At 47.8% G+C, this 23,492-nt stretch overlaps 1 long non-coding RNA gene across 1 annotated transcript; it reads right to left on the bottom strand.

Moving 5' to 3' along the window:
* Positions 1–298: 298 nt before the first annotated feature.
* LOC114233320 (uncharacterized) lies at positions 299–23,411 on the bottom strand. Its single transcript, XR_003619473.2, has 3 exons — positions 23,080–23,411; positions 22,596–22,702; positions 299–441 (listed from the first exon to the last, which is right to left on the bottom strand). It is a non-coding gene; the product is annotated as an uncharacterized LOC114233320 (long non-coding RNA).
* Between the last annotated feature and the right edge of the window lie 81 nt (positions 23,412–23,492).

Below are 23,492 nucleotides of genomic sequence, written 5' to 3' on the forward strand. Positions count from 1 at the left end.
TTGGGTTTTCAAGTCCCTACTTGTAACCTCTCAGAACTTATCTAAAAATAATTACCAAGCTGCAAACCCAGATTTTCAGATCAGGAAATATTCTCTGATTTATGAGCTGTACATGTTGGGTGTAACTGACAAAGCCTCCTCACTCATCACAAGCCCGCTTCTCTCTTCCCCTCTCCCTGTGCATGATTCCATTGAAGATGAGGTTATAACAGCACAGCTACATTAACCTTGGCAGCCAGGAGCCGGCCCTGAGACCAATGAGCCCCGATGCCTGGCTATGTTAATTGGCGTGATGTTCTTTTGAACACAAAGCTGTGGCCTGAATTGCTTTTGGTGAAATTCCATTCTGAGCAAACACTTGGATTCATTCCACGGATTGGACCTTTGCAGACAGTTGTCTATCCTATGAGAATTATTCTTCAAATCAGGGTCGCTCCAAATCTAAAATGAAAAGTGAGATCTGGTTTACACACCACAAATGTAAAGGCCTTACTATTTCTCATACCCGAGGGTCCCTAATCTGAATAATTTGAGTTTTCACCGTCGCTTTCTCTTCTGTTTGACTTCACATTGTGTTTCAGTTTCCAAATCAACAATATAAGCCACTCAGCTTAGAACAACTTCCTGCTCCTGATAGGAAGAGAAAACAATCCCCTCGCTTCTCTGACAGCAGGAGGAGATGAATCGCCCAAGGAAAGACAATCGTCTGGGTACCTTTCTCTGCCCGAGGAAGAGCAGACCAGAACAGAGGTCTCCTGAGGGTGACTCTGCAGCACATGCTGGAGTTGCAAATCCACCTCTCCACAGCAGCCAGATGGGTACTATACAGTGAGGAGGACCACATTTGCCTTATAATGGCACCTCTGGCCAAAATAGCCACTGCTCGCCGATATTCTGTGTGCTCCCTTGTATTTCCCAGGTCCCTTGCAGTTAGGGTAGGGCCATGTGACTATTTCTGGCCACCAGGCTATGCATGACAGCTGTTGCATCACTTTTGGGTCAAGGTTGACAATCGTTGTGGGCCATCTCTGTTTCCTCCAGCCATGGTGACTTTGGGAGTCACGTCTTCCAGGTAAGAGGAGGTGGCTCCTCATCTACATTGTACAGCAGGCGAGGTAGAAAGAAATCTGGATTGTTGGGTCACTGAGATTTCCAAGTTTTGCCCAGAGTGGCAGCTATGAGCACCTGAAGTTATATGTTTAAGTACAGACATACTTTGATTATTAAACATATAGACATGTACCTCATTGTCCCAATGAAATGTGCTTTTTCTTTAAAAAAGCTAATACTTGCAAACCACATATTAGATAAAGGGTTAATATCCAACCATATACATAACTCATACAACTCAGTAACTACTAAACCCCCCAAAAATGCAATTTAAAAAATGGGCAGGGAACTAAATAGGCATTTTCCCAAAGACATCAAAATGGCCATGAGGTACGTGAAAAGATGCACATCATTAATCACCAGGGAAATATAAATCAAAACCACAATGAAATATTGCCTCACACCTGTTATGATGGCTAGCCTCAAGAAACAGGAGATAACAAGTGTTAGCAAGGATATGAAGAAGACGGAATGCTTGGACGCTGTAGGTGGGAATGTAAATTAGTACAGACATTATGAAAAACAGTAGGATGGACTTTGATTGCAGTCGGCTGGAACACTGTATAGATTCCTCCTGGTTGGAGTGAGCGGTTGGAGCGAGAGGTTGCAGCAGCATGATTTCCCGAGAGACTGGTTGGTGAAGGCTCGAAAGCGGTCCCGAAGGAAAGATGAAAATTGGCGCAGAATACATGGGCTAAAATCGAGGATGGGGACTAGGAATGTTAATGGTCCTATGAAGGGAAGTGGCCAGGTATACCAATTTATATTCTTTAGCCAGTATTCCCATGGATTTGATTGACGCTCTCTAATCTCTGTGACCCTTTCTGTTAATTTTTGGGCAGCATCCCTGACTAGGCCAGACTGATTGACATAAAAACAACATTAAAAATAAAACTTTTGAAGATAATGAACTGAACTAGAGTCAAACATCCACAGCTGCGTATATGGAATCTACTGAAACAACCCCCCACCCCTCGCCCCATCACCCTTATTTTTATTAAAGAGCCAAATCAAGACCAATTTATTCACTGCATTAAGTCTAGTTACAATTTGGCCAGATTGTTTACATGAACAAAATAAGAATAGCAATTGATTATATAGGCTTTAAAAACCTGCTTTGCTGGCCTCTCATGATTGAGCTTTAATTAGACCCTCAGGGCAAAGAAGCTAATCCAGCTAGTTGCCATCAAGTTTGCCTGCAATACCTGTAGACTGGGGTGAATTCCTCAAGTTCTTGAGGTCCCCAGTGATGTCTTGAGGCCCTTTCTTTACCATCTCTCAGGAAAGCAGCCTTCGTTCCTTACCTGAAAAGACTACCATGAACCACGTGATCAAGCAAGGTACCAGGTTTTTTTTCTAGCAAGTGGCTTTGACCAGTTCTGAGAATGTTTTCTGGTGCTGCCCAGACTCCAGGCACATCTTTTTCAGACATGACATTCCAGTTGATTAATAAAACCACAATTGGAAACTGGTCTTATTGAATTCATGCAAAGAAATGTATTGCATTATTCACTCATTAAGAATTGCCAAATTCTGGAGGGATCAGGTAGGAAGGAAAATATATAATTTACCACATCCTATATAATAAAAGGCTAATTTGCAATTGTCCCCTCTACTGGGAGTTCGACCCAAAGTTTAACCAGGAGTTTGACCAGGGGGTGGGGCTGGGCTGTACAGGGAAGGAGTGAGATGGGGGCTCAGTAAGGAGGTTGAGGTGAGTGGACAAAGAGGTGGAGTCCAAAGACAGGGGGCAGTCAGAGGAGGGACATGAAGAAGTAGGTTCAGGGGATTGGAGAATTGAGTGATGGGAAGGATCGAAGGGAAGGTCTGAGGGACCTGATGGATTGGGAAGGACTGATCAGAAGCCTCAGGGTGGAAAGGTGCAGGTTTGCTAGGAGGGGGCTTGGAGTGGAGAAGTAGGATTTGATAGGTAGAGCAAGTTGACAGAGAGAAGGTTGATTAAGGAGTATAAAGGAGGCTTTTATGTAAAGGATCTCTGACCATTTCCCACTAGGGTGACAGACATTGTCTAAGTCCCGGAGAATGCTAAAATCGAAAGTTCCGTTCTTGGGCCAATGTGCCCAGAGGAATGTTTTTTTGTTTGTTTTTTTTGGGTGGGGGGGTGGATGGGAGAGGGGGACCAGAAAAGAATTTCCCATGGTGTAAATTAGGAAGAGGAGGTAAGCCCCAAAGGGAGACCTGGGACGCTAGGCTGGGGGGAGGGCATTCCCACCATCTAGTCGAGGAAGACTGTGGGACCTGGTCTGGGGCCAAGGCCGGATGGGAGAGGATTTCTGGCCTAGCGCTAAGTCTTTGTCTGAGATGGAAAATGGCAAATCAGAAATCCGGAGGGGTCATCCAATTGTTACTTGCCAGAGATGAAATGAGCTGGTGTTGAGGCAGGGTCAGCAATGGGAAGGAGAGGTCCCTGATCCGGGGTCCTCCATGGCTGGTGCGGGAGGACCCGTAAGGGAGGGAGGCCTAGTGGAGGTGGTGATTGTGTCACCCGAGTAGGATTCGGAGGTAAATTCAGGTCGAGCTGCCGCTGTCTACTGCTCTCCAAGTAGCAAACTCGGGGTGACCAAAGCCAGGAAGATGGCTCCCCTTCCCTGGGGAACCCTCCTGGGTTTTGGCACCAAATGTTAGGGTCGTCAAAGGAGGTATGCATGAGGCCAAAGGTGGTAAAGAATTATAAATTTATTAGGCCCTCTGGAAAACCAGAGGGGCTGAGCCCCAACAGGAATCCTAGCTTTTACATTTCTGATATTAAACCAAGGACAAAGGAAAGGCTCTTCCTTGGTAATCTATTCTCTCTTGTGTAATCTTTTTTTCTTATCAGGAGGCAGTGGCCAGTTTCTGAAATGCTGGCTGGGGTGCCTTGCAACCTGGTGTGAGGTGCTGAGAAGTCGAGGCCTCTAAGAGTGGGAGAGAAGCTTGCGGGTGTCTGGGAGGCACAGCCGCCTTAGTTTCCCTTCACTGGGGATGTATTAGCTCTAGCTAAACACACCAGTGCCACCTATTGGAGAAATAGATTTTAATAAAAATAAAGTTACAGACTTAAAGTCTGCATTATTGGAAAATGTCTCCCTAGATGGCAATTTTCCTGCCAAAGAAAAACAAAGTTAAGCCAGCTCACTGAAAGAAAGTTAGGTGAGCTGTAGGTGTTTTGTTTTGGGAAAAACGGCCTTCATTTTTCAACTTGGTGGCAAAGAATATTAAATAATAATGAAATACGAGACCAACAAATACCATAATTCGGGATTAGGCTTTTCTACAAGTGGTCGTGAGGCCACCCCAGTGGGGGCTGGGCCTCCTGGTGGGAGCGTACAGAGCTCTTCTCGTGGGCGAGGGGCTTTGTTTTCTGAGCTGGGATAGAAGGACCCAGAAGTCTGGAAAAGAGGCAGGAATCACCACAGGGACCTTACCTATCTTTTTACGGAAAGGAAAAAATGCTCTTTTTTCCCCTTCCCTCCTACTAATCAACACAAGTTATTTGGTTACAAATTATAAAACGTCCCTTCTCACCCTTGTCCCCGCTCTCCTCTACCACTGAAGTGCTCTTAACACTGGCATGGAATCTGTACACACATGCTTCAGAGGGGAAATGCTACAAAGAAGATAAGCAACAAATAGGACACTAAGCATATATGACATGTGTGTGTAAATTAAAAAAATAAGGAAGGGTTGGAGGGGAAATGATTCTGGCAAATTCCTGAAAGAAATAATAATGAATAAAAAGCAACCAAAGCAAAGATTTACTAATGGAAGCTATGTTTAGGGAGAAGGTAGGGAGAAAGGACTTCGTTTTTCATTTTATGTTTTTGTACTTAACATTTTTCTATTCATGTGTCTATATTATTTTTGTTAATTAAAGAAAAAAATGCCAAGTCAAAGCTAATCCATGCTGCGAGAATTCCAGATCAATATTGCCCTTGGGCATGGGTCACGCCGAGAAGGGGCCGAGGAGGACTCTGGGAGGTTGGCGATGTGTTTTATGGTCTCGGAGCCGGTACCAGTAACCGTGGTGTGTTCACTGTGTGAAAACTCATCAAGCTGTGTAGTTCTGATCCGTACCCTTTCTTGCATGTGTGCTCAGCTGGAATAAAAGTTTCAAAAATGATGCCTGGAGAAATTCTTCGGTATTAAGATTGTAGACCATTTGTTTTCTTTTTGTTTCCTGTGTTAAACTAATAAATGTTATCAAACTCAATTTTGATTCTTTTTTCTAGATGGGTGCTTCAAATTCATCTTGCACATCATTGTAGTCCCTGGGACCAGGAAATACGACCAGCTGCTCTGAAAGTTTCCTTCACACCAGCAGGCGCTGCCCTCTGAGGGAGCCTGGCCTCCCTGGCTGGCGGGCGGGGCGGGCGCTGCCCTCCTGCTCAGGCTCCTGCAGCTACTTCACCGGGAGCCGCTGGGCGAGCAGCAGGCACAGTGACCACTCTGCGTCAGCACGTCCTCGCCCCGTGGCCCGGGAGCCTCAGCCCTCCCTGTCTGCTGGAAGCCACCAGTTCCCATCACCTGCTCCCCGTGGACATCTGATGGGCTTGCAGACATTCTGACAGGTCAGTTTTCAAAGGCCTGTTCCTGCTGGGAACAGCCGCAGTATCCCTGCCGCGGGAACACTATCGGCTGCTGATAAGGTGAAGAACACTGAAGACCAGGCAGGGTGACAAGGGGACCGTGTGCTGGACAAACATCGCACTGCCCGCGGTTTCCTTTGCCTTCGTGGCGTTATCAGCTGTGCTGAATGCACAGGGCAGGACTGTAACCTCGCTGCACGCAGATGGCAGATAAAGTTTGTGTGAAACTCGTAAGGGCTGTTTCTATGACCCCAAAGAGAGGAGTATCAGGTGCTCAAGACTTTGCTTTTGTAACTTTCCACGTTGTTATCCTTTTCTTTAAAAACAAACAAACAACTGATTAAGTTCTGGCATGTGTTCTTATTGATGTCAATGGGCATTCCAAAGTGGACTTAATAGATTTACTTATCTTACAAAGAATAATGGCCCATTTCCTGGCATGATCTCCTAACTTTCGCTTGAAAACTGTGTGGGAAATGGACTTTATAGCAATGACAAGCAGGAGGAATAGTAGTTCCTGTAACAACTGTCATTGCAGCGCCTGCTGCTTGCTGCGCACCTGCAAGGGCCCGTGCTGAGTCCTGTGGGCCTGGGCCAGGGCGTCCCCTCCCCCTCCCCCTTTCTTGCTCTGCAAGAGAGGAAAGAGGCCCCAGGCACTTGATCACCTGCCCAATGCCACCAGGTGGCATGTAAGCAGCAGAGGTGGGATTTGACCTCAGATCGCCTTCATTCTGAATGCCTTTCTTTCTCCATGTGACCCTAAGGTACCGTGATCGCCCTGGTCACTTTTGGAAGATTTGGAGCGAACACTTGGCTAATAAGTACATGCTTGTGGTAAACATGGGAGCTGACGACTTCACAGCCAGCTTTAGGAGATTGATAGATTAGGACACAAACTCTTTGAACTCTAATTGAAGGTGTCCTGGTGGGTCTTCATGATGATTATGTCATTCAAGACTCCCAGGGGCAGAAAGAGACTAAAAAAATGGGTTCTAATAAATTGAGTCTGCCGGGCTCTGTGGTGGTGGTGTGGGGGGATCTGAAAGAACGAGCTGTTGGCTCAGGCTGGCAGAGCCAGCTCAGGACACGTCAGAGGTGCTGGGGAGCCACCGGGGGAGGACACCCTTTCTTCGGGGGTTTGGGAGGCGGCGGTGCCGGTGGGAGCCCACGGCCTCGTAAATATCGGATCTAAAAGCGCAGCCCCAGGCTGAACTATTTCTCCAATGGACTACATTTATACACACACCAGAGCCAGATGTCTAATGTGAATAGCGTGTATGAACCTCGAAATGGTGTATTTTCAGGGTGTGGTCGTTGATAGAGGCTGGCTATCCGAGATGCCAACAAATGACAAGGAGAAATGGGAAAACAAATAGTCACTGCACTCGATCAATTCTTGGGGAATGGGACTCGTGTGTGTACACATGTTACAGTATTTTTGTCGTCACTTGGTTCGCATCCAACCCAGCGGCAGTCTGAACTTTAAGGTCAAGTGGTAATGTGGTTCCAGAAGTTTCCGTAGGAATCCTGGTGCCCACAGAAAGATGGCCGTTTTGGAACAGCAGATTTCTCAATGCAAAGGTCATATGAAGCGGACTTTACAAAGTTTACATAACAAAGAGCAATTCTGTTCACCAAAATGATTAATTCCCGTCAGTACACATCAAACAGAGCGGTTACAAAACCGTATTGTCTGGGTTCACACTGCCTAGGAAGGGTTTTTCACGAGTTCCATTTCCATCACTCTTTGGACAAAGCCAGAGCTTTTTTTTTTTCTTTTTGAGGGGGTGGTGGTGAGCCGACCTTCCTTTCCAGAAGAGTCCGTGAATGGGGACTGAGCAGGCGCCGCCCGGAGTGTGAGATGAGTCGCTGATTGTGGAGAAGGACGGCCCCTGTGCGAGCGGAGGCCTTGCAGGGTCTGCGTGGACGGGAAACGCCCTGCCCCACAAAGCCTGGCTTGTCCTCTTCCGAACAAGGGGGCATTGAAGAGGCTCAAGCACCACGATTGCAACTTACTCCTCTAAGACACGGCCACATTTTCTGTCTCCCGCTGACAGGCCAAGTGAGACGAGCCTGTTTTATGAACATGCGTTTTGAAGATGCTGTTTGCCTCACGTATAGTTGTTCTCCAGAAGCCTCAGGATTTAGTGAGCCCATTTCCTGCTCCTTAAAAAATGGTGGCAGGAATATGGAAAGGCGCTGAGATCCCGAATGGGAAGGTCTGGGTCTGAGTGCTGACCCTGCCCATCACCTGATGACCCTACGCTTGGCACCTGGACTTTGTCGTTTGTAAAAAGTAACTGCCCCCGAGCCTCTTTCTCAGGGTTGCTGTGAAACTCAAAGCAATGATGAGTGCAAAGGTAACTTATTCAAAGAGTTTCAGGAATAGAAGTGATCATTATCACTAACATTTCTATATGGACAATTTTTCCCTTAGAAGAGGATTTGGGGGAGGTGAGTTAGGACTTTTTTAAAAAAACCTCCTGTTAGGCTATGAAATCTCTTCAGACTCCTCATTGGCTACGAGGTAGCATCTGCAGCAGGGGGCGTGCCAGTTGAAGAGCTTGACATGTGTTCACAAAACCAAACTATAACCCCCCACACTGGATTTCTCTCTCTCTTATTTTTAATTTCTTTATTGATTACGGTGTTATATATGTGTCCTTATTCCCCCATTACCCCCCCCTACCCCACCTCTCATGCCCTCACCCCCCTGTTGTCTGTGTCCATTGGTTAGGCTTATATGCATGCATACAAGTCCTTTGGTTGATCTCTCCCCCTTACCCCCACCCTCCCCTACCTTCCCTCTGAGTTTTAATGGTCTGATCGATGTTTCTCTGTCTCTGGATCTATTTTTGTTCATCAGTTTATGTTGTTCATTATATTCCACAAATGAGTGAGATCATGTGATATTTATCTTTCTCTGCCTGGCTTATTTCACTTAGCATAATGCTCTCCAGTTCCATCCATGTTGTTGCAAATGGTAAGAACTACTTCTTTTTTACCGCAGCGTAGTATTCCATTGTGTGGATGTACCACAGTTTTCTAACTCACTCATCTGCTGATGGGCACTTAGGCTGTTTCCAAATCTTAGCTATTGTAAATTGTGCTGCTATGAACATAGGGGTGCATATGTCCTTTTTGATTGGGGTTTCTAGTTTCTTGGGCTATATTCCTAAAAGTGGGATCACTGGGTCAAATGGGAGTTCCATTTTTAGTTTTTTGAGGAAACTCCATACTGTTCTCCACAGTGGCTGCACCAGTCTGCATTCCCACCAGCAGTGCAAGAGGGTTCCTTTTTCTCCGAATCCTCGCCAGCACTTGTCATTAGTTGATTTGTTGATGGTAGCCATTCTGACAGGTGTGAAATGGTACCTCATTGTCGTTTTGATTTGCATTTCTCGGATAATTAGTGACTTTGAGAATGTTTTCATATGTCTCTTGGCCTTCCTTCTGTCTTCTTTCGAGAAGTATCTATTTAGGTCCGTTGCCAATTTTTTTTTTATTTCATTCTCTGTTTCTTTTAATGCAGCTTTTCTTAGCCTCCTATTTTAAATGAGTCTTGCATGTAGTTTAAAAGACTGTGGGTTTCAGCTACGCAGAGGGCACCTATCTCATGTTTATTTAACCACAAAAGTAGCTTTCTTTGAAAATAGAATCAATTATCAAATATAGCATTTATGGATCAATTCCTCCAAGTACTCATTCTGTTTGACCTTAAGCCATGTCTACCAATAGTCATGAGTTGTTCTAAGCAGCACAAGACCTTAGTAGATGAAAGATAAAGCATGTGTTTGGTCTATGACCTTGGTTACAACATGTTTTGATGTGATGATATGGCTTTACCTTGACTGACATTTGTTTGACCTTTGCCACAGATGCTGTTTCATATCAGAAGAAAGTCACTTATGTGGGGAACACATCCCGTGAGTTTAAGTCAACACATTGGGAACTTAGACTATAACTAGGTTTTTGGAACTCAAGTAGTAACAAGTCCTATGTAACGAACATGCACTATCAAGGCTAATATGTATTTACACCAAGCCAAAATCACTGTTAAGCACCTACTCTGAGTAGGATAAATCTAAGGACCTTGGTAACCATTGCTTCTTATCCTACACACCACAACTTTAACAAGTTCCAATCAATATTTGTATTCTATTCATCAAACATTGGAAGTTCTTTCAGGGCGCCATGCAATCACACCTAGTGTTTGCCCTTCTCCAGGCTTAACAAAATGTTTCAGACACAGACTATCAAAGAATGAGGACTATACAAACGTCTCCCTCTGATAGCAGAGCTCAGTGGCGACTTTAGCGGCTCCACGTCCCGGGAAAGTTTCCACGGCCTCCCACTGCCCTCTGCCCACGTGACTGCAGGAGCTTGGGGGAGCTTCACAGACTGAGGCCAAGGTGACTGCCTCGCCCGCCAGCATGAGTCCCTGAGGGGCCTTCGTGCCAGCATCTTTCTAATCCCTGCCCATGACTACCAACCATCGTCATGTTCCAACCGCCTGCCATGGGGCCGCGCACACGGGAAGAGGAGGATGTTCTGTGCTAACATAACCCAGTGCCCATGCGGTTCCAGGGTGGGCAACCTAGAGTCTTAGCAGAGGCCCGGGCTTCCACCGTGCTTCTCGGAGCCACCTCGCAGCCCAAGCAGTTCTCTGGCAGAATCCTGGCCTCGGGGTTGGACAGTGGCTTCCTGCTGTGTCTGGGGCAGGTACCTGGTTCTGGAGGTCAGTGGCCCTGGGCTTTGACGTTCCCAGAGTGATAGGCTCTTGCCGTTGTGGTGGACTTCTCAGCATCGGCTGCCCCAACTCCACTATGTCCTCAGAACCCGGGCAGCCTGAAGTTCTAGGGCTAAGGCAGGAGGCGTTGATATAGGACTGTTACTATGTACTATTTTTTTTTTAACTTTGTTGCTTAAAGTTTTACATAAGTCTCCTTTTCCCCCATTGACCTCTCCCCGGCCGCCCCCACCTGCCAGCACATGCCCTCACCCCCCACTGTCTGTGTCCGTTGGTTATGCTGATATGCATGCGTACCAGTCCTGTGGTTGGTTACTTCCCTCATAGGTTGGTTACTTTGAACTATTGCTTTAGAAAAAACGCAATTGTTCATCCCCTAAGCGACTTGCCACACTTCACTTCTAGCATCAGTTTCCTTATCTGTGAGAGGGCAGATTTAAAAAAGTCACCTTCATTCCATCTTACTTTGAAATTTCTTTGACTTTATATTCAGAGTCCTTATCTCCCCTCTCAGAGTATTTTCTCTGCGATGCTAGTTGCCCCGCGTGGGATGTTCCAGAGGAGCAGGCCCTGCAAGCCCAGGCTGACTGGCCAGAGGTCTCGCCACCCTCTAGTGAAAGTCCTCTGTTGCAATACAAACAACTCAACTTCTGGGCCCCACCTTTACACCCACAGAACCTCCAGCTCCCCAAAGGCGGCCTCAAGTGCCTGAGAGGGTACTTGCACCTCCATGGCATGTGAGTAGCTGTGAACTAGTCTTTTCTCTCCTAAGCAGGAGCTCTTGGGAGGCAGGGCTGCCTTAGCTCCAGGCCCCGTGAGGGGTCTGGCCTGCTCCTCAGGAAACCAGCTCTCACCCTGCTCTGCCATAGCCAGGGTTCCCCGCCTAGAGCCACGCGGAGCCCTCCACGCACAAGAGCTGTGCAAGAGCCTGGGGTAAGAAGAGAGGCCTTTGCTCGTGTGTGCTCTGTTAGGACAGGGAGGCCCGAGCAGGGGTCCTCAGCTGCTCATCTGACCCACACTTCAGTGGAATCCTGCATTCGGTACTGACCCTCAGCCCCCTGAAGGCCTGGACATGCACTCGGAGGCTCCTCCAGATGCCACCGGAGCAGTGGCCGCGTGCCCTCCTGGAACCTTTGTCCCGCTGTTGGCTTGGCTTGTTACTCGGTTTGTTATGCCACTTTCCTTTTTACTCTGACATTAGTTCTCTTGGGTGTAGCTAAAAAGCCCAGGTTTCAAAGAAAATGTGGGGGTCCTTCCTGAGTTTGCCAGACAGGCCTCACCATGTTGGGACCCACACCATGGGCATGGGCATGGGCCTGGGCATGGGCCTGGGCATGGGCATGGCATGGGCCTGGGCCTGGGCCTGGGCCTGCTGCAGAGCCTTTGGAAATCTTGGCAGCTCTGTGGTCATGTCTCTCCCCTACATTCTTCTTTGTTCTGTTCTTCTCAGACATTCCTTACTCTGCACAGTGGTTTTCTTTAGTGACCGGTGGACCAAGAACCGTTGTGTTTGCCCGCACACGGTTTGCTATGGGTCCTGGGGAAGGTCTTGCCACTGCCCTGCCCAGAGCAGCAGGGGTTTGGATATGACCACAAGCGCCTCGCCTGGAGGCTTGCTGGTCCTAGGAGAAAGGGTAAGGGAAGGAATAGGCCTGGTTTCCAGGGTCGACCACAGAGATGCTCTGCATTAAGGAGCCTATGAGTATGGTCATGGTCTAGCTTTCTGCCTAGTTCACTCCCCAGCATCAACCTTACAAGGGCCCACCAGGTGCCGTTATGGGCTGCGCTACTCATCTAGGCACCAGGACGGCCGTGGGTGAGATGTGCCGACAAAAACTGGAAACCCAATGGGATGTGAGTGGGGAAGTCCTGCCCTTGGACCTCAGAGCAGCTCAATCATTTAGGAAGGAATATTACTTTACACCGAAATGATGTGCAGTGTTTCACACTCAGCCATCCCCGACTGCGGGTATGGGGCCTGGGAAAGCATCGCCCTGGGCGGCCACTTGTGCCCGGGAGTGCATTGGACAGAAATCTCTGCCTGGTGGGAGATGAGATAGCATCTTCCACGAAGTAAGACTGGGAATCCCCTTTGATGGGAACCTGGACAAGAGGAGATACCGGTCTGGAGCCATCACACTGACGCTTGTTCTGCTCATGCCAGGCTGCGTGCTGGCCGGCGGGCATGGGCTCTGAGCCTGTGTTCTGACAGCGGGAAAGGACTTGAACAGATGAGGGTGAAGGGTAAACTTATCTAACCAACAGGCACAGAATTGAAACTTAACTCCTGAGCATTCCGGATTGCTTATTGCAAACTTGCAGTTCGCCTGCTCTGCAAGCCTCTCGGGAAGAGGCAGTGGCTACAGCCGGGCTGGGGAGGGCCTGGGGGCAATCGGCTTGCAAACTGCTTTGCTGCTCAGCACCAATCAGCATCTTTTCCCAGGACCCAGGCTCTAGGTGAGCAGGTAGTTTCTGAAGCGCTGGGGTGGGGACCAGGGAGAGAGCCCGGGGCAATTGGCAAACATATTTGGAAAAATGGGATCTTTCCCTAGAAAAGGTTTTGGAAAACACTGGCTTGGGACTAATGGTCATCAGGCTTGAGCTACCATTTAGAGCAAAGTTAACGGTGATGTTTGCCATTTTCTCCTTTTACTGAGACTTGTATTTTAATTTGAAGCAACTTCTTTTCTTTAGTATTTTAACATTTTTGAAATGGCCATGCTGCCCATTAGAGAAAATATCTTAAGTAAAGCAAGACAGAAATGAAAAGAAAGGTAAAATTAACAACAATGAGCCCATTAGTCCCTTGCATTTAAAAAATACATGTGCTTAGTAGGCTTAATAAGGGTCACAAAAAATCCTTAATTTTGGAGAGTGTAGTTGTTTTTATTTGTAAAAATACTTATTATTTGCATTGTGAAGATTTTTTAAAGTAAGCTAGACATAAAGATCTCTATATCCATCTGTATTTATAGCTATTTATCTCTGTCTCAATCAATCAATCAATCAATCAATCATGTTTGTAGAGTCCATTGGTAATGTATGGAATGCTAAAAAGTTAACGAAAAATACAATGTAAAGATTTTAAATAGTTTTAAAAACTTTAGAAAGAAGGACATATGCAGTACAAATTGGTCTATTAAGAAGGTAGATATGTTTATGGTGTTTAAACCATAATTATGATTACATTATTAAAGATTCGGTAGGGCTGCAGCAGTTCAAAAGCCACCTGGAGGACTGGGCAACGATACCTTTTCCTGGGCCCCAGCCCCAGAGGTTCCAGTTCAGTGGGTCTGGGCAAGGTCTGGGAACCTGCACCATTAACAAGCTTTCAGGCCCTTCCGATGCAAGGGTGCTGCTCTAGAGAATTAGGTTGGCCAGATACGCGGAAAACTACACGACACTGAAAAAAGAGATAGAGGAAGACATAAACAGATGGAAGAACATACCATGTTCATGGATTGGTAGAATCAACATCATCAAAATGTCCATACTATCCAAAGCAATCTATAAATTCAATGCACTTCCCATTAAAATACCAACGGCATATTTCAGAGACCTAGAATGAACTTTCCAAAAATTCATCTGAAATAAAAAAAGACCCCGGATAGCTATAGCAATCCTGAGAAAGAAGAACAAAGTAGGGGAGATCTCAATACCAGATATCAAGCTGTATTACAAAGCCACTGTTCTTAAAACTGCCTGGTACTGGCACAAGAACAGACATATAGATCAGTGGAACAGAACAGAGAACCCAGAAATCGACCCAAATCACTATGCTCAATTAATATTTGACAAAGGAGGCATGAACATACAATGGAGTCAAGACAGTCTCTTCAATAAATGGTGTTGGGAAAATTGGACAGATACATGCAAAAAAATGAAACTAGACCACCAACTTACACCATACACAAAAATAAACTCAAAATGGATCAAGGACTTAAACATACTATGGGAAACCATAAAAATACTAGAGGAATCCACAGGCAGAGAAATCTCAGACATATGCCAAAGCAATTTCTTCACTGATACTGCTCCTAGGGCAATTGAAACTAAAGAGAAAATAAACAAATGGGACTACATCAAAATAAAAAGCTTTTGCACAGCAAAGGAAACCATCAATAAAACAACAAGAAAGCCCACTGTATGGGAGAACATATTTGCCAATGATATCAACGATAAGGGTTTAATCTCCAACATTTACAGGGAACTCATACAACTTAACAAAAAGAAGATAAACAACCCAATAAAAAAATGGGCAATGGACCTAAATAGATACTTTTCGAAAGAAGACAGAAGGAAGGCCAAGAGACATATGAAAACCTGCTCAAAGTCACTAATCATCAGAGAGATGCAAATTAAAACAATAATGAGGTACCATCTCACACCTGTCAGAATGGCTATCATCAACAAATCAACAAATGACAAGTGCTGGCGAGGATGCGGAGAAAAAGGAACCCTTGTGCACTGCTGGTGGGAATGCAGACTGGTGCAGCCACTGTGGAGAACAGTATGGAGTTTCCTCAAAAAACTAAAAATGGAACTCCCATTTGACCAGTGATCCCACTTCTAGGAATATATCCAAAGAAACTAGAAACACCAATCAGAAAGGATATATGCACCCCTATGTTCATAGCAGCACAATTTACAATAGCTAAGATTTTGAAACAGCCTAAGTGCCCATCAGCAGATGAGTGGATTAAAAAACAGTGGTACATCTACACAATGGAATACTATGCTTCGGTAAAAAAGAAGGAGTTCTTACCATTTGCAACAACATGGATGGAACTGGAGAGCACTATGCTAAGTGAAATAAGCCAGGCAGAGAAAGATAAATATCACATGATCTCACTCATTTGTGGAATATAATGAACAACATAAACTGATATACAAAAACAGATCCAGAGACAGAGAAACATCAATTAGAACATCAAACCTCAGGGAAGGTAGGGGAGGTGGGGGTAAGGAGGAGAGATCAACCAAAGAACTTATATGCATGTATATAAGCCTAATCAATGGACACAGATAACAGGGGGGTGTGGGCATGAATGGGGGGTGGGAGGAAATGGGGGAATAAGGACACATATGTAATACCTTAAGCAATAAAGAAATTTTAAAAAAAGAAGAAGCAATATGGGGTATGGGAAGTGTCTGATAAGGCTTTAGATATGACACTCAACTACTTGAGAACTTAAAGTAGACAATGTAATTCTGAAAACACATTAAAATATGTATGCCTTATTATAAAATGTTTCCGGCAGCCCAGGTTTTGTGATGGGCATCACAGAGTAAGTGGGCGTAGGGCAGTGATGGGCAACCTTTTGAGCTTGGTGTGTCAAACTTCGCCAAAAAACTGAGCATAACTCGGGTAGTGTGTCACTTTGAGGAAAAAACTAACTCCAAGACTCTAGTCGCAAATGTTTCATCCTCGGCAGGCGGCCGCGTGTCATCAGAAATGGCTACGCGTGTCAGTGCTGACACGTGTGTCATAGGTTCACCATCACTGGCGTCGGGGAACAGTCGGACCATGTGTCTCTCTGTTATTTTCCCCGATGACAGCTGCTGTGTGTCTTGTGTCCCAAGTGGATCTGCTTGGGAAGGAAAAGAGATTGGTCAATATTTGCAATTTCAGGAACATTTTACATCTGCCTCATGCGTTGAGTTTTATGATATCTAAGGTTGCAAAACATTTTCCTCCATAAACACAGTTAACGGGGCAGATTAGATTGGCCCTCCTGACCGATTAGATAGGTCTGGTCTTCGCCTTTGATGAAAGGCAGCCAGAGAGCGCGGGAGGGAGCTTTCTGAAGCGCCCCCAGTAGGAAGTTCTGGGATGAGCCCTAACTGCGGCGGCTGGGAGAAAGTGGGTGAGTTGCTGGTACCGTGACGCTTGTGCATCAGGACAGTGGAAAGCAGTCCCTTTCTCCCAGAACAAGCATGGTCCTTGCTGCCTCGTATGAAGGCATCACTCCAGCGACCAAAAGGAAGATGCCACGTGAACTCTGCGATCACTCACCACCGGAGTGCATCGCAGGCTCCTTTCATTTTAAGAAACATTATCTATAGAAGCAGCTTCTTTTTACCCAGTCATTCTACATCTCTGCTTTTCCCTGCACCTGACAGTAACGTGAGAAGAAAAGTGGTAGCAGGTGCAGGTAAGAAATTAGAAGAGAAGAGGAAAAAACCATTAATGGCCGTGCTCCCCCCATAAAATGAATGGATGTGGTGACCAGGGACTGCATTTCCTGTCTCATCCACGCAGCCTGGGGCAAGTCTGAGAGCAGCTAGTGCAGGGAAGATGGCCATGGACATGTAAGTATCTTAGTTTGTCCAGGCTGCTCTAACCAAGTATTGTCGACTGAGTAGTTTACATCAGCAAGTACTTCTTTCTCGCAGTTTTGGAGTCTGTAAGTCATAGGTCAGGGGTCAGTGTGGGTGGATGAGGGCCACCTTCTCCCCACTATCACATGGCCAGCATGAGGGACCAGCACTAGCCTCAGCTCATCCTACTTCCCTTCCAAAGACCTGCCCCCTCAGACCACTGCAGAGCGGGGTTTCAGCAGATGAAGTGTGGGGGCCACGAACATTTAGTCCATCATAGTAAGTTGTCACGTCTCTGGGATGAATGCCTGGGTTCGCTGTGCAGGCCACATGGTAACTGCATGTCTCGTTACATCTGACACTGCCAAGCTGTTCACCAGAGGGAGTGGTCCCTTTCCGCCAGCAAAGAGTGAGGGATCCGTTCCTTCTCACACTCGTGCGGCATTTGGTGTTGTCACTATTGTTTACTTCAGCCGTGCTGACTGTGGTGAAAGCTAATTGTGATTTTACTTTGCATTTCTTTAGTGGCTAATGATGGCAAACATCTTTCTGTATGCTATCAGAAGACCCTCTTCGGTGAACTGTGCGTTCACATCTTGACCCGTCTTGCAGTTGAATTGTTTATGTTTCTCCCATCGAGTTTTGAGAGATCGGTACATTCCAGATGTCCGTCCTTTGCTAGGTTCTCCCAGTCTGAGCTCGTCCTTCTTCCTGCTTTACAGGAGCTGTGGCCGAGCAAGGTTTGCCTTGTATGTCACAGGCATCTTTTTGAGGAATTAAAGTAACTATTACGCTAATCTTTTCTCGTCCTGATTCACATCATTGTTTACAGTACTCTTTATTTCTCCTTCTGACCTGTATTATAGAATAGAGAGAATTTTTTTTTTCTTCAAGGGAGATTACTGAGGAAATAGTTTTAGAAGAGAAGAAATTTCTATGGGGGAATTCAGCCTGTGGCCTTGGCTTTAGCAGAACTAACCATGAAGATTCTTTTAATACAGGAAAAGAAAGTGGACGTGATTTCAGCAGAGAAAACAGGCCAGCGTCTGAGACTTGGGGATGCTGGGAGGTGTCGCTGTATAAGGGGAAGACCACGCATCACCGAATAATAGAGTCCAAAAGGAGTGTTCAGGGAGGGAAAATCAGACAGGGGCAAGCAACTGCTAGAGGGCTGGTCACCCAGAGTCCGAGGCGGCCAGGACCTCATGCACCGCAGCCACTGCTCGGAGAGGACAGCGGGGCCGAGGGAGCAGGAGGGGAGGCCAGGCCTTGCTGGGCATGGACAATGCTCTGGATTTGGGGGGTGTTTTCAGAGAGTTTAATTAACTTAGTCAGGTGTGGATTTTAATTTCCTGTCTTCTAATCTAGGATATCTTACATCCTTTAACTAAAAATGAAGTCAAATTTGTGATCTAATCCTTATCATACCCTTTATGGAAATGTACGTATATACTGCATATCTAGACGATTCTTACACTTGTGAGCTGCATTCATAGTAGACATTAGCTAATACATGGGAAGGTTATTAGGACACGACTTCCTCACTCTTTAAAAGGCTATTTCAGTGTCAGTCTGTCCAGTCACAACTGTGCCTTTCCATTCGTTCTCAGAGTGAAGACTGACCTCCAGTGGCTGTTCCTGTAAGATCTAGTAGACTGAGTCTGGCTGTGAGCAGAGATTTGGATACACATTGCTTCAGAGATCAAGTCCACAAACATTTGTTACCCACTCACCACGTGCTGACCCCGATGACCTGTCTGATTCTAGAACTGCTTCCAACAGTGCCGGTCATTGCCAGCAGCCTCGGCGAGCTGCTCGTGGTCAAACTGAGAGACAGCCTGGGACTGAGAGAGCAGAGCAGAGCTGTTTGTCACACGTCGGGTGGAGATGTGCAGGAGGCTGTGCATCCTGTTCATGGGTCACCTCCGACATGTTCACTTTTACCAACCATTCTACTCAGAGGTCAGCTCCCAACAAAGAGTCTCAAAGAGCCCTCACCGGTTTGGCTCAGTGGATAGAGCGTCCGCCTGCAGACTCAAGGGTCCCAGGTTAGATTCTGGTCAAGGGCGTGTACCTTGGTTTCGGGCACATCCCCAGTAGGGGGTGTGCAGGAGCCCGTTGATCAGTGTTTTTCTTTCATCGATGTTTCTAACTCTCTATCCCTCTCCCTTTCTCTCTGTAAAAAATCAATAAAATATATATTTTTTAAAAAGAGTCTCAAAGATACAATTTCTAAAGTATACCAGACATTCAGGAGCCTGGCTGGCAGCTTTGCATGAGAATGGGCTCAGGGCTTTAAAACTTTCATTAGAGAAGAGTGTGAACCTCACAGAGGAGGAGAGAATGCACCTCAGCCTCCGGGTGCCCACAGCCCCGCTCCTGCCATCATTGCGATTCCGCTGATCTAATTCCACCGGCTCCTCCTGCCTTCACTCCAAACCCCTCATTTCAGTGATATTTTAATCCGTGAAACGAATTGTCATATTTTAAACATCAAAATCCATCCTTCAGTGCTTAAAACCTTCCTAAAACATCATCCAATGTCCTGAGCTCTATTTGACTGAGGGGGAAAATAGCAGATTCGAGGCCAGTAAAAGCAAGGTGCTGTGAAGCTGAGAGAGACGTTAGAGTTCAGCGGACTGCTCACTATCACTAAGGCAAAAAAAGGATGCCATCAAAAGACAGACGGACAGAAAGAGAGAGAGAGAGACATATGGAGCGATTGAGAGAGGGAAGAAGAGAAAGAGGAGGGGATGAAGGAGGACTGAAAGAATGGTACAGAAGATGTCTTTTTTTTACAGCCGCCTCCTTCAAATAGCCTTCTCTAATAGAATTACTAGTAAGCACTTTTTCTCGGCTTGCTTTTGATTCCTGCATTCTGCTTTGTTTTAGACTAGAGGCCAAGTGCACGAAATTCGTTCATGGGGGGAGGGGTGTCCCCGGACCCCTCGAGGGGTGTCCGACTGCCCGTTTAGGCCCTATCCCAGTAGGATCAGGCCTAAACGGGCAGTCGGATATCCCTCTCACAATCCAGGACTGCTGGCTCCCAATTGCTCGCCTGCCTGCCTTCCTGATTGCCCCTAACCGCTTCGGCCTGCCAGCCTGATCACCCCCTAACCACTCCCTTGCCAGCCTGATTGATGCCTAACTGCTCCCTTTCCAGCCTGTTTGCCCCTAACTGCCCTCCACTGCAGGCTTGATCACCCCCAACGGCCCTCCCTTGCAGGCCTGGTCCCTCCTAACTGCCCTCTCCTGCTGGCTATCTTGTGGTACCATATCTTGTGTCCACATGGGGCAGCCATCTTGTGTGTTGGAGTGATGGTCAATTTGCATATTACTCTTTTATTAGATAGGACTAGCTTTCCCGTTGCAGGAAAATTCCTGCAATGGGATTTCCTGCTGCACTCTACCCCGCCTCCGTTCCTCCCTTGCCGCCCGCCTCGCCTTCTCCTCCGGCCCGCCTGCGTTTCCCTTCGTCCCTGGCCCCGCCTCTGCTCCGCCTTTATCACCCGCCTCACCTTCTCCTCCAGCCCGCCCACTTTTCCCTTTGCTCCGCCATTGTCGCCCGCCTCCTCCCCGCCCTTGCCGCCCGCATCACCTTCTCCTCCAGCCCGCCTGCTTTTCCCTTCGCCCCCGGCCCCGCCTCCGCCCCGCCCTTGCCGCCCGCCTCGCCTTCTCCTCCACCCCGCCCGCTTTTCCCTTCGCCCCCGGCCCCGCCTCCGCCCCGCCCTTGCCGCCCACCTCGCCTTCTCCTCCAGCTCGCCCGCGTTTCCCTTCGCCCCCGGCCCCGCCTCCACCCCGCCCTTGTCCCCCGCCCCGCCTTCTCCTCCAGCCTGCCTTCATTTCCCTTCACCCCCGGCCCCGCCTCCACCTCACCCTTGCCGCCCGCCTTGCCTTCTCCTCCAGCCCGCCTTCGTTTCCCTTCGCCCACGGCCCTGACTTCGCTCCTCCCTTCTCCTCCCCCCGCCCCCCTGGCTTGCTTGCTTCTTCAAAGCTTTACTCCCCTTTGCAGCTCTTGGCTTCTTTCGACACTGTCTTGATATGCAAATTAGCCGCCATCTTTGTTGGGGCAATTTGCATACTCGTCCTGATTGGTTGGTGGGCGTGGTTTGGCTGGTGGGCGTGGCTTAGGTGTAGCGAAGGTGCGGTCAATTTGCATATTTGTCTTTTATTAGATAGGATAGAGGCCTGGTGCATGGGTGGGGGCTGGCTGGTTTGCCCTGAAGGGTGTCCTGGATCAAGGTGGGGGTTCCCTTGGGGCTTGGGGCTGCCTGGGTGAGGGGCCTGTGGTGGTTTGCAGGGTGGCCACGCCCCCCAGAGACCCAAGCTGAGGCCCTGGTATCTGGGATTTATTTATCTTTTATAATTGAAACTCTGTAGCCTTGAGCGGAGCCAAGCCTCCTGCTTGCTCTGTGGCCACAGCAATTTTTGTTGGGATTTATTTATCTTCTATAATTGAAACTTTGTAGCCTTGAGTGGAGGCCTAGGCTGGCCAGGGTGTGCAGAAAGCTTGGCTTCCTCCATTACCGGGGAAACCCAAGTCTCCTGCTCTCTCCGTGGCCGAAGCCATCTTGGTTGGGTTAATTTGCATACTCACTCCTGATTAGCTGGTGGGCATAGCTTGTGGGTGTAGCAGAGGTATGGTCAATTTGCATATTACTCTTTTATTAGATAGGATGCAGTGTTGAAGTCTGCTTTCCCCGGCAGCTGCGCTGCACAGGCCAGAAGTGTGTCTCCTCCCTGGCCTGCCTTCCCCTGTGGGTGATGGGAAGATGAAGGATGGACTTCCGCGAAGCCTCCCTGTGTCTGTGGTCCATGCTCACTATTTTGCAGGCCGCGGTCAGGGAGAGCCCGTGAGAACCTGCCTGGGACCAGGTCACGCCTCTGTTCAAACCCTGTCCCCTGTCCCTCTGCTGGGTTTCACACAGCCTGTTTCCTGCCAGGAGCATTCCTCCCCAAATCCCCACTGGCTCAGCTCACTCACTGCTTGCAAGTTTTTGCTCAAATATTTTCTTTCACTCCCCTAATGCAGCTCCTCTCAACCCCCACCCCCTCCCCGTATCTACTGTACTTTCTCCACAGCAGGTGTGGCCCGCTGGCCTGTGCCCCGGGAACGTGGGCTCTGGTGAAGGACATGTCCTCAAGGCCTTGCTGGGCACGTGGACTCTGTGGGTGCTCCGGAGCCTCCTGGGATTGGTATGGAATGAGTCCTGTCTCACTCAGTGTACTGCATGTAGTAGGCACATAATACATGCATGTTGAGTGAGCCAATGAGTACATTCTGACCCAAACTGGCTCAGAATAACCAAACTGCCTGAGAAAGGGAGGAGAAATGCTCAAACATGAGGCCAATTGCAAACGATGTCTAGAATCAGAGCACGGGAGTGGCTCCATTACCCTGCAAAACTGCGCCGAGAAGCTACAGCACGAATCCCGAGAAGTCAGTCACAGGGTCTGCCAGGCTGTCCCATGCTGAAAGTTGCATTCTAAGATGTTCCTTAAACATCTGGCTCTGGGATGAAACCACCCTAAACTGGCACAGCCTCCCGGTGTGTGTGTGTGTGTGTGTGTGTGTGTGTGTGTGTGTGTGTGTACAGGCCTCTCCCTTCTAGATGCTTTCTGTGTTTCTCCTGGTAAGTGGTGACAGGCACCTGTTACAAAAAAGGTTTTCCTCTTGGTCACCCCATGGCCATTTCCTTGGGAACAAAGTAGTACGTGCAGAAATATCCCGGAAAAGCACAAGGCCCTTCTGAAGTGGGTGGTCACTGTCGCTTTAATTCTCCATCATCACCCTCACAGACCCAAAGCCCTGTGAACTATTAAATTACCATGGGGATTTCCTCTGCTCCTCGCCCCAGCTGGTCTCAGGATGCTCTCGGCAACAGGCAATGGGGGAATGTTCTCTGAACACCTGTCACCTGCTTCAGACACGGATCTAAATAGAATGCGGACACAAGGCCTATTGTCAGTTACGCAATGGTCCGCGTGGGCCTCCTTCAGAGCGTGCAGCACACCCCTCAGCAGACACATCGCCAGCAGGAGGCAGGAGGGGCGTGAGGATGGGTGCTGGCACGGTGTGTGAGTCTGTGCATACGGAGGTGATGCGGGGGTGGAGGAGATACTTGTGTGATGCTAAAGGCAGGGGCTCTGGGCAGGGCCTATGACAGCCACACTATATGTATGTTTGTGTGTGTGTGCGTGCATGCGTGACTCTGTGTGGCTGTGCACATGTGTGTACATAGATGAGTCGTTTTTTTCTCCTCTGATGTTACACCAAGTTGTCTGGACTCTGGTCCTAGAACCCCGGCTTACCTTCCTCACCATCTCTACTCACTGCCTGGCATGTCCAGGGCAGCCAGCTGTCCGTGCTCCACAGGCCTGAGGGGCACAGGACTCGCCTGGGAAACGAACTGGGCAAAATGGTCCAAGTGGCCACCTTGAGTCATAAAAGTCAGTATTTGTACAGTCTCTTTTCAACGCGCCAGCACACGCACACCTGCCCTGAGATCCCAAGGATTCAGCCTTTAGGCCCAGCAGATTTCACACCCTGAAATCCTATGATGGCAAGAGCAGAAGGGGGAGAGGGTAGAGAAGGGGAAGAAGCAGGAGCCATTTGTAGAGCATTACTCTCTGTCGAGCACTATAATAAGGTCATTCCATGAATTGTCTCCTTGGATTCTTTCAACAGTCCTATGACATCAGGGAGATTCTAACACTTCCTGGTT

This window comes from Eptesicus fuscus, chromosome 18 (assembly GCF_027574615.1).
Source record: "Eptesicus fuscus isolate TK198812 chromosome 18, DD_ASM_mEF_20220401, whole genome shotgun sequence".
Lineage (NCBI taxonomy): Eukaryota > Metazoa > Chordata > Mammalia > Chiroptera > Vespertilionidae > Eptesicus > Eptesicus fuscus.